Here is a 12,716-nt window from a genome sequence, read left to right as displayed (position 1 = left end):
GGGGTCAGATTCCCATGAGTGGGCAGCACAGCCACAGAAGAATCTTGTCCATAGCTCCCATGTCCTCTTATTATGAAGAAGCCATAGAAAGGGGTGGTAGGGAGAATATCAGACTTGGAGTGCTACCTATAAGCCTAAAGGTCTTGGGGACATCATTTTTATATCCCCAGGTCTTCATTTCTCATCTGTAAAATGGAGTTAATGTCTAGCTTATGGGATTGAAGTTAGGATTCCCTGAGAAACATTTTTATTTGTAAATGTTAAATGCCTATACAATTGGGAGGCTTTTGGTTTTTGCTACATCTCCCAACACTAGAGGGAAATGAAACACCCTCCCTTCTTCTTTCATTTCTGACATTGTCTTATCCACAATATGGGCAAAGATTAGGAAAAAAAAAAAGACTATAAAAATGTCTTTTATTTCAGAGAGAGAGAGAGAGAAGTGGGGGAAGGGAAGAGATTGGTTTATTCTGAAGAACTGGCTTATGTGAATGCGGGGGCCCTTAGGTCTGAAACCCATAGAGCAAGCTGGCAAGCTAGAAGTTCAGGTAAGAATTGATATTGATGTTGCAGTCTTGAGTTCAAATTTTGCAGAACAGCAAGCTGGAAACTGAGGCAGGATTTCTATGTTGCAGTCTTGAGAATAATTCCTTTTTCAGAAAATCTCAGTCTTTATTCTTAAGGCTTTCGATTGATTGGGTGAGGTCCACCCATGTTATAGAGAATAATTTACTTTATTGAAAGTCTAGTAATTTAAATGTTAACTACATCTAAAAAATACCTTCGTTAGGTATTCATATCCAGACTGGTGTTAACTAAACAAATAGGTACCATAGCCTAGCCAAATTGACACATAAAATTAACCATGATAGCACCAAAGACTGTAGAATTTCCAAATGGAAAGGACTAGGTCATGGTTTGGAAACACAAAGCCTTAGGAAGCACATGACCTCTGGTCTCCAGCATCTAAAGGGCAATTGTTGAGCTAGACTTGCTTATTGAGGTCACTAAAGGCCCAACAATGACCAAAAAGTACTACTCCAGAGAGCCTAACTCTGGCTAAAAATAAGGAAGAATGTTCTGTCAGTTACGTGTGTTGGATTCTAGTTGTTTTGTTTCAATGGAGGCCTTCACAATAAAGCTGCGCTGTTGCGCTCATGAAGTCTAAAATGGGATGGGATGCTGTATCAGATGGGACAGCTCCAGGCAGCATCCAAGGCCCTCCTAAAGAATAGGATTCTATGATGTCAAGTAGATATTCTGAATTTTCAAATTGCAGTTTATTATTATGTGAGGCACTTCCTCTTATGAGGATATAGATTACCTTCTTTCAAGAAGTAAATGTAAATATTTCATTTAGTTAGTGTTTTACTTTCCCTGTTGGCATTTTTTTTCCCAAAGGTGCTGATTCCTATCTGACATAAGATTCATTTTAGGCTTATTGCTTTCTCAATGTTATGCCAGAGCAAGGTTGAAGAAAGTAAAAGATGACATTATAGTCTTGAATTAGCATTCTCTTTCTTTGGTGTACTGATCATTCACTATACAAGCTTGAAACTTGCTAACTGGAATTGTTTTAATTGCTCTTCAAAGTAACACGTTCAGTTATCTGGGAGACAAATAAGTATGATTATCTACCCATATATTTCAGGTTTCCCTAAATTTCATGGCATGGTTTCCATTTTGCCTTTAACTCATTCTCTGATCTTAAGCAAGTTAGCGTCTCCATCTCTCAGTCTCCCAATCTGTAATATGGATATGTTGGGTTTACTTGATCACTCAGATTTTCAGTTTCTTTCTATCTCTTACCTTTGGTGACACTGATTCAGAAATCTTTTAGAACTATACTAAAGCTTAATATATGGCACTATTAATAAACTCCTCTATTATCTTGGATTTATCAATATTTTCTTCTTGCACACCAAATGTGTTAGAATACCAGAGCTTCTCGAATAGGTGTTGGCCTAGTGCTCAATCCTGGCATCATAAAGAAATCCTGCTATTTTCTGTTATTAAAAAAAAATACATTTAGCAGAATCTGCCATATTTTCCCCTCAATTAAAAAGATATTTAGAGGTGCAATTGTGTCCCTTGGTTGTGATCTGGTTGGAAAAGTAATTCCTGAATACTCCCATGTGATGACTCGAAGTACATTCACTCTCTTATCCATGCTGTTTGTCTTCTGCTGCTATGTATGTCCCTTTGTGAGGTTCATGTATTTTTATTATTTTCCAGGTTTTAAATTCTTATTTCCAGGGTAAAATTACAAAGGAGGAAACAATTGAAAACATCTGCTCTGCTTTCAGACACTAGGCAGGCACCTCCATCATGTGCCTTTCTGCTGCTGGATAATTAGCTACAACTAGAGGCAGAATTGTTTTTCTTTTGACTGGGTTTCTCTTCTTGGTGGTGAATAAATGAAGGGCACTAGATGGAGCTTTCTTTTCTCACCCATTGAACAGATGTGGCTGTCACTCACCCTGATTAGGAACACCTATCCCATGCAAGACAGGAGTGGCAGAAATATTGATTAGTTGAACACTCTAAAGCCTCTGTTTGTTTTCATAAAGCTTGGGCTGTCTTTGCGGTAGTGTAAGAATGTATTTTGTCTATATTGCCATGGGGGGGCATTACAAAAAGTGGGGGAGAGAGAGAAGGAAAGAACTCCTCCTATCATGAGTTCCCCAAGTAAATGAAGGGTGTAAATGCAAAAAAAAAAAAATGTCTACACGGCAGTTATTGAGTGTTGAGCATACAACCATAGACTATCAGAGCTGGAAAGAATGGGAACTTCTAGTCCAGATATGGCCATTCATTAATGGGCAAACCTTGGCCCGGAGGAATAAATTGGTATAATATTATTAACAACACATATAATTTACTGAGCACTTACTATGTCAGGTACCATGGAAAGCAATTCACAAAGGCAAACTCAATTATCCTGAGTTTCGGAGTTTGGTACTATTTTTATTTCTTTATTTTATTTTATTATTATTTTTATTTCAGTGAGGAAACAAGCTGTGAGACCAGGGCTATACAATTAAAAAGTGAAGACTCAGGATCCAAACTCAATTCCAACTTGATACCAAAATCTGTGTGCCCCTACTTACTGCACTATAGACAGACTGGAGACAAACATGTCTGGGTTGAATAGCAGTTCTACAACTGATTTGCCTGAACTTTGGGCAAAATATCTCCTCCTCTCTCTTAGGATCAATTTTCTCACCTATAAGGTATAGATAATAAAAATTGCCTAATGAGGTGGTTTCTAGACTCAAATTAGTCACATTGAAATGCTGGTTTTAGTAAATGATGGGTCCTCATGAAATGGCTGGCCATTCCTCTTTCTGGAGATATTCAAATGACAGGTGCTTGGTACATTCCTACCCTCTGTGTATGGAGGAGGTGAGGTAGATAAGATGACAGTTCTGATGCCTTCCAACCCAGAGCTTCCATGATGCTGTGGATATAAGAAACATGCACTGCCTTCTTCCCAACTCAGGAATCTTACTCCAGCTTCAGAGTTGCAGCAACAGATGATCCCTCAGCATACTGTATTAAATCAGGATAAATTTTGTTTCACTCTGAAAATAGGAGCTGGGGGTGGGCTTATGGGGATGGAGTTAGAGACAGGAGGAAAAAAAGGTCAAAATTGGTTGAGACTACGCACTAAAGGGTTAGGTAAAACATCTAGGGGTGGAACAACTAAAAGTATTTTTAGCAAACTGCTAACTAGCATTACCTTTGGAAATCATTTGCTCTCACCTTTTTTTTTTTAAGATTTATTTATTTATTTATTTGAGATAGGAAGGGTCACAGGGAGAGGGAGAGAGAGTCTTAAGCAGACTCTGCACTGAGCTCAGAGCTCAACACAGGCAGGGCTCAATCTCACAACCCTGAGATCACAACCTGAGCCAGAACCAAGAGTCGGCTGTTTAACTGATTATGCCACCCAGGCACCCAATTTTCTTTTAAGACTTATTTATTTATTTGAGTGAGAGAGTGTGAGAGACTTTGCTACCTTTCAAATACATCTTTGCCTTTCCCCCAGATTGTTAAGTACCAAATTTGGGAGGGACTTATGTAATGGGGTTTGGGGGCTAAATAAAAACAATTGTGTTAACAAGATGTAGAACAAAGAAGCACAAATAGACACTGAAGTCAGAAGACAAGAGATGATATTGAGAACAAAATCTTGCTAGGAACTCATCAAAATCTTGGAATTGGCTTTGGATGGGAATATAAATCCAGGGGCTGAAATAAATATAATAAAAATTTCACGATTCAGAGAGGCCCTGCCCGACATCTTGGCTACAATTCTATGCGAGTTGGTGGGTAGAATGACTGCTAACTGAACTCATCTCTTCTCACCCTGTAATATCTCTATGAAAAGCAGAAAACCCTAGTCTGTTACCTAGATGGTAGCTGTCATGTAACAATATCCACGTGTCTTGGATTGAAATGGGATTGAGCCCCTCCCAACGTACCTAGCACTGTGTCATTTAATCCTCCAGAGCATCTAGCGGTGAAAGTGATTTAAGACGACAGGCAAGCTTATTGTTCTGTTCCCCCAAATCTTTCCCACGTCCATCCTGACCACTATAAAAGTGTGTCTGGCATATTGCATTCCACTGTGGTTGAAAAATGCATCCGGGGTCTGTAGTATATTCCCCTTCCTCATGTTTCCATTACTCAGGGAACATTTTCAAAAGATGAGATCTGCTCGATTTTCGAATAGTTTCCAGAGGGATGTGGCAGAGTGCCACCTCATTTGATTCACTTAAAATTAGACTAGAGTGAGGAATCTCAGTGTCCCGCTGGGAGCAGTTCTGTACCGGTGGGAGTATAGGAGGGGAGATGTGCCCGTTTGCTGCTGAACTATAAGAAGGGCTCTCCATTATTGCTTCATGTCTCCCCAAATCTGGTGATTGTCATCTCAAGCACTGACCCTTTCAGTGTGAGCACAATATTATTTTGAGTCTCTCCTTCCCTCTTCCACCTCTCACCTAGCATTAGCATTGTAGATGCATTGGTATTAATTCTAGCAGAATTGGAGAGCACTTATTTGGCAAAAAATGTCATTGCAAATTCATGCCCTATTCCCCAGAAGTCAACTCTAAGTTATGTTTGTTAAAGACTTAAAAAGACATTGCAGATGGGATGTCATTCAGGGTATGTTAGTCAGCTTGGGCTGCCATAACAAAATATCATAGATTAGGTGACTTAAATTACACAAATTAATTTTATCACATTTCTGGATGCTGGAAGCCCAAGATCAGGTACCAGCGTGGTTGGGTTCTCATGGTAAGAATTCTCTTCTTGGCTTGCTGATAGCCACCTTCTCATTGTGTCCTCACATGATAGGGAGAGAAAGACACAGAAAGAAGGTTCTCTTTCTCTTCTTAAAAGGCCACAGTCCTATTAGATTAGAGCTCCACCTTTATGACCTTATTTATCCTTAATTACATCCTAAAAGACCGTATCTCCAGATATAATCACATTGGAGGATAGGGCTTCAACACATAAATTTGGTCAGGTTGAAGGGAGACACAGTTCAGTCCATAGCACTGAAATTTCCAAAATTTTCTTTATTTAATTTCCCAGTCCTCAGAGATAGGTCCCCAAAGAGTAATCAAATTTGGCTTAGATTTCCCAAGGATTTCCGTATCTATATACTAGGAGAGAATTTGGACTAATTTGTCTGAAAAGGGTAAATTTAGTGACCCTATTTGTTCTTTTCATGTGCCTATTTATGGGTCGGAAAGAATTCAATCTTTGGAGAGAGCAGATTGAGTTCTAATCTTGGTAATATTACTGAACTGCTTTATGACCTCAGCTTTTTCCATCTGTAAAATGAGGACATCTCCCTACATTCCTTCCCACCCTGATATTCTAGGGATCCGAGATGTATGGATTGGCATTTGTATTCCTTTTGGGATAGACATTTGCTAACAAAATCCAAAGGATGCTTCAAGCTCATTGAGTCTACATTTTCATTGACCTCATGACCAAGATAATGGAATAGAGATGACTTAAGCAGAATATTGGAATCAGACTTTCTGGGGAGAGGTAGTAGACAGACACTAAACCAAAATCTAGAAGTGAAATTGGGGACCATCAGGTGAAAAGGTTCATGGGTCAAAAGTGGCAGTTCTTGGAGTGCTTGTCCTGACCCCTGGTTCGTATCAGGGTTCCTGGGACAGAGGAGACATCACAGTGAGCTATAATCTAGTAGTTTGGTAAAGGAGAGATAATAATAGAAACTTTCTTAACTAGTGCAACCTTTTACTTCCAGCATTTATGCAGTATAAAAAATACGTGTGTGTAGAAAATACAGGATAATAGCAAACTCCAAATGGGGATGCTCAAACCTGACAGAATTAGATGCATCTTCAAGGAGAAAACAAAGAATGAGTTATACAGGAAAGAATGGGGGAAATGCAGTGGGAGAAGAGGGATAGGGAGAAATGCCAGGCCCCAAGTAAAGGGCTTATCCCTAAAGGTGTCTGTCTGACACTCTTCGTTACTCCAAGATCCCAAAGGACCATATTTACTCAAAAGTACTTTATGAATACCATAACAATTTCTGTGCCATAGCATGCTCATCACATTCTAATTACTTGTTTATTCATCTGTTTTTAATGATGGTGAATTCCTTGAGAACATGGCTCTTTCCTTATTTATCTTTGTATGCATCGTACCAAGCATATAGTAAATGTCAAATGCTTGTTGAATGCCCAGTGCTTGTGGGCTCACTAAATACATTTAGGATTCCTGACCACTGACTGGGTATTTGTCTTGGATTTACCATTTAATCTTGTCCAGTCAGTGTTTCCTTGTCACTCCATATGCACCAGGGAGCTATGCTGGGCATCAGAGGGGGTGAATAAGGCACAACACACTGCTTTCCAGGAGCCTCACCATCTGGTGAAGATGGTATACACATCTGTAATTAACTGAACCTTAGTATCTCCATATGTAAAATGGAGGTGAGAAAATCTCTTGCAGCTGCCTCACAGGATAATGGGGTTGCCCAGTAAAATAATGCATCCAAAAAATGCTTTATAATTTACAAAGTATCATTCGTATGCAAGTTAATAGTTAAAATTTTGTAGAAGTTGGCTCTGTATTCTAACTTTTCTGGATTCTTGATCATTGAAGAACATATAAAAACTTTGCTGGATATGCTGTCAGGAGGGGTGTAGGCTGATACTGGAGTAATTGTATTTTTTATTTGTTTTTTTATTATGTTATTATGTTAATCACCATACATTACATCATTAGTTTTTGATGTAGTGTAATTTTATTTTTTAACTATTGCCTTTTATTATCACAACCCGATGTTTATGTAGCTTCAATAACTGTCTACTCCTGTTCTCCAGTTCTATATTTCCAGGTTATTCAGTACGTGGAAATGTTAAAAATAGGGTTTTTGTTCTTCTGTTTCTTCTCTTAACATCTCTAGTGCACAGTCCTTCATGTAACAGAGAAGGTGGCTTAAATTAACACATGTATATCTGCACATTTGTTCAAAAAAGAAATACAGGAGAGTAAACCAGACACTAATGAGATTAACTGCCTAGAGGGCGGGTGGGAAGAATGTGAGAATGGGAATGGACTCTAAGGAATGAAGGCCAAGTGACCATTTTTGAGTCTACCTGTTTGTAAAGTTCTGACTTTTAGACCAATGATAGTGAATCACAAACCAAATACATGCATACATAACAATCAGGATTTGGGAGGGAGGTAAATCTCAAGCAGAATAAAACAGTAACAAATTAACTGCATTAAAAATAAATAATATCAGGGGCTCCTGGGTGGCTCAGTCAGTTAAGCATCTGACTCCTGGTTTCAGCCCAGGTCATGATCTCATGGTCATGGGATCCAGCCCCACATCAGGCTCCCTGCTCAGTGCGGAGTCTGCTCCAGATTCTTTCTTCCTCCCCTTCTACCCCTCCCCACTCCAGTGTTCTCTCTCTCAAATAAATAAAAATCTTTCTAAATAAATAAATAAAATCAGGGGCACCTGGCTGGCTCAGTCAGTAGAACATGCCCCACATTGGGCATGGAGCCTACTTAAAAAATAATAAATAAATAAACAAATAAACAAATAACATCACACCAAAGGAGTTGAAGAAGATAAGGAGTAACCTAAGTAATTTTGCAAAAGCAGTATTTTGACTATAAATTGTAAAGCAAATGACAAAAGAAACTGTGCACAATACTGCACTCTAGTTGGTGAAGTTGTTTCCACAGACTCAGTAATACACATACACATACATATGTATGCATGTATATATATATAGGTAAATAGATGTAGAAATAGATAAATGTATGCATATGTATGCATACTTATATTTTCCAGCTCTGTCTGCTGAGAAGTCCTGGAAGCAATGATACCAAACTCACAGTGAGCACATCTGGAGCCCCAAAATGGCTTCTAAATGCCGTTCCTTAATAAGATTAACACAGCCTCCTTGGGAAAATGAATGATTCCAGGACTAGGACAGGGAGTATACAAGATGAGCCTGGGACAACTTATGGTTCCGGAAAATAAGAGAATCCTTCAGAAATGATAAGGGCATGGAAAAAGGATATCAGAGCCAACTGGAAGGAGCTTCCAATGGCTAATTTCATGACAAACAATAAAATTTTAAAAATGATGCTAATGGATTGTAACCCACAAAATAAAGAAAATGTTTGTTGTTCCATGCTGATTTAAACAAGTAATTTAATAAGTTACTGAATGGAGGGAAAGGAAAGCTCTTTCTTTAGTAGAATTCCAATTAATAAATAAAGGAGCATAGATGCACATCATGACTTGGCGAACACCACAGCAATAATTGTTGCAGGCAAGATTAATCAATAGGAATTAAAACCTCTGGAAGAAGGTATGATGAGAACCAGGATGTTTGTATAGTCTCAAAGTATCTTTCCACAAGATACTCAGCAAATACATGGGAGAAAATACTAGCTTTACATTGGTAAACCAGCAGAAATGATGAACCAACAATCAAATTCAAATGGCTAGCAATGAAATGTGTAGACACCATTTACTTCCTAATATGATACAATGAAATGGACATATCACTTTTATGATGGTTTTGACAAAAATGCATCATCTGAATTTAAGTATGAAGGAACAGCAGATGATGGACATGCTAATGAACAACTGACCTGTATTCTTCAAAGTCATAAGTGGAAAAAAAAAATACTGAGGACTTGCCCTGGATTGGGGGACACTAAGGAGACGTGATAGCCAAAAGTAACATGTAATCCAGGATTGGATCCTGTGCCTGAGAAACGACATCTGTTATATATGGTCTGTAGGTCAGTTGATAGAATTGCAGCCATGTTAATTTCATAGTTTTAGTAATTGCTCCAAGGTTATGTAAGATGTTAGCTTCTGGAAAAGTCTGCTAAAAGGTATACAGGAACATTTTGTACTATTTTTTTCAACTTTTTTGTAAGCCTAATTTTTTTTCAAAAAAGAAAAAAGAATAGATGCTTCATTCATGCAACTAGGTCCCTGAAGTTAGAAAAAGTGGTCATAAGATCTTTTGCCAGAATCCTGAGGGAGTATTTTGCTGTCCCTATAATTCAATGTGATTATCTGTCTGATTTCCTCAGAATCACAGAATCAGCAAATTCACGTTTAGAATCTCAGGGTGACAAAAACAGCAAAACCCCAACACACGGTGCCAAGCACTATGCTGGCCATCTTATTTATGTCCTGTGTTACTCATAAATTTGCATCATTCTTTTCATGTCCTCTACCTTGTACCATCATTTTAATTCTGTTTTATAGAAAGAGGTCCAAACCAGTTCATTCCTCCTTTTGAACACAGAGAGCAAACAGCTTAATTGGAAATTGCTGTTTTTCTTCTCCCTAAGATGGTAAAAATCATTTCCCATTCCTTCAGGCAGTTGAGAGTCATTGCCCTCCAGGAAATGAAGAACGTTTCTCAGGACTTTATTTTTCTACATGCTATAAAATTAGTTTTGTTTCATTTCAGGGCTTATGGTAGGGATAGCAGAGGAGAAATGCATTAGGGCAAAGGAGTAAATAACATACAAACCTGTAAGATGTTTTGAAAGGTTGCCAGAAACCAGGTGAATAATTGATGATGCTCTGAAGCATCCAGATCTTTCCTGTGAAATGGTTGTTAATGACAAAATGAATTGCAAGCTATCACCCTCTTTTTGTCTCTTACACACACACACACACACACACACACACACACACACAGGAGTCCATTTTTTGAGCCCTTCTTACAAGTAAGAGACTCACCCTTTTGTTATTCATCCATCTAGAGTGTCCTGAATGTCAGACCCATTCACCCTATCACTCTTTCCCAAGCCCACTGTCTTGGCCTTAGTCTTGGCCACATTTACTTGCATGTAATCTTATGCACCTGGTCTCCCTGCCCAAGTCTGCCTGAACTACTGCCTCTTGCACAGAGCTTTTTCTGCTCTGATTTGCTTGCTCTGCTCAAAAGAACAAGTCTGCTCTGCCCTCAAAACCTGCCTGTGAACAATAGCCCTTATGTGTAAATCTGTAGTGCAAGGCTTTCCAAAGTTGGTCTTCTGACTTCATTTTCACTGGACACTGTGGTAAACCTGAGTGTCTTTTAATTAAATAATTAATTTAAATTAATATGCCTGACAGTGCTCACTGCCCTTTGTCCACAGACCCTCTTCCACCTGGAATGGATGTCCTTTGCCCTCATCTGCCTCTGCCTGCTGAAGTTCTACCTCTCGTGCCCATGGAAGTGCTACCTCTTTCTTAACCAACTGAGCCACCCAGGCGCCCCGTGCTACCTCTTTCTTGAAACCATCCCCAAATTTGTAGGTGTAAATTCATCCTTCTTTTTCTCTTCACACTGTACTTTTTCAGTTATTCTCCTAGTAACCTGTCTCAGATTATTTTTGTGGGCAACTGTCTCTATTCCTTGCCTGGAAAACTCTCAAAGGTAGGGTGTGTGTATTTTACTCTTCTTCTTAGGAATGTAGAGGTAGATTGTAAGCAGAAGATTATAGGAAATGCTGGGATATATATATATATATATATAGTGAATAGTTCAGTAATACAGAAAATCTACTTTTATGGAACATAGCATGCCACCATGATTCTGGAAAAAATATGCAGCTTTGTATGTTTTTATAGTGTTATCTTACAACATCTTTTATGCATCATTAATTCTCAGACCCACTCAGCAAAGGGGGTTTGGCTTTCCCCATTTTTCTGATGAGAAAACTGGGAGTTGGGCGGGGATCAAGCCTAGCCAGGAGCAGTGAGGACTTGTTCAGAGTCAGGCAACAGCTGGAAGCCGGAAGAGACAGGACAGCCATAGAGAAGGAGTAGTGGGGCATACAACAGGCTTGGGGATCTACAGACTAGTTTCCAGTCCCAGGCCTCTCATCTAGGAGCTCAGTGGTCTTGGGTAAGCTGTTTGGTTTTCCAGGCTTTCCTGTTTATAGATCTACAGATGGAATTTCTAGGGCTGCCTGCACTCAGAAAACAACTCCTTAAGACCCATGATTTGGTGTGCTGTGTCCACAGTGGAAGCCCCATTCAGGTAGGCTAAGAGGTCTCAGAAGTGTCTGAACTGCTAGAGAATGGATCCTCTGTATTGCTCTTTGCCTGTCAAGAGGCTACTCTGTTGTGTTTGTGGTCAACATATCTTTCTTCAAGCAAGTCATGAAGAATGAGCACTGCTGTGGTCTCAGGAGACAGTGTAGTGTACTGGTTAAGAACACATCATTTGGGGCCAGACTGCCTGGGTTTGTACCTCAGCTCCACCCCCAAACTAGCTGTGTGGCCTTAGGAAAGTTGCTTACCTTCCCCATTCTCACTCTTCCCATCTGCAAGATGGTAATCATAGTATTTATTTCATAGGACTGCTTGAGGATCTGTGAGGCAGATCTCTGAGAATAGCACCTCTCGTAAATGATAGCTATTCTTCCTTCTGTGCCAACCACTCAGGCTCCTGGGAGGATAAATGAGAACAGTTTGTAAACTTTAAAGTACTGATGGAAAATAAAGGCTTAGTAGAACTAGTATGCTTTTTTCTCTAAAACTGGGGGGAAAAATGTGCCCTCTTGTTCTAAAATCCTTCTGGGATCATAAGCTAAAAAACCCAAAGAACTATTCATACCATTTATGGGACATAATTTTCTTCTCTCTAAGACATTTTCAAAGTTAAATTTATAGTAAACTTTCTCCAAAATGTCTTTTGTTAGAATGGATTTGCAGACCTGGGCTTTTGAATACTTTATTTTAAATATCCCCTCCTTCCAAAATTAGGCAAACAATGAGAATAAAGAGACACCAAGAAGTTACAAGTTACAAAAGCTATTTTTAATCTGCAAAGATTTTTAACTTGAAATAGATATATCATATACTCTCCACAGTTGGCTTCTCCCTATAAATTATGTATTCAAATAATAACTTTAAGCCATAAACTCAGAGGTCAGTAATGGCAAGTGCCCTTTTATTTTGGAAGCACATTGGTGCTAAATGAAATGCGTGGGTGACCCATGCTATTCCTGCCATTTGCAAACTACTAAATAAGAGCAGATTAATAGTATACTTAAAAACATCACACTGACTGAATATATATGTTTAGTGACAGCTTGAGAAGTGGTTTAGGTCAGTTTGCAAATTGGCTTATACTTATACTTTGGCATAACCCTTCAATTTTTAGTAATACTAT

This window comes from Mirounga leonina, unplaced genomic scaffold, assembly GCF_011800145.1.
Source record: "Mirounga leonina isolate KUSES-001 unplaced genomic scaffold, KU_Mleo_1.0 Mir_170, whole genome shotgun sequence".
Taxonomy (NCBI): Eukaryota; Metazoa; Chordata; class Mammalia; order Carnivora; family Phocidae; genus Mirounga; species Mirounga leonina.
Note: the sequence above shows the minus strand (reverse complement) of the source record.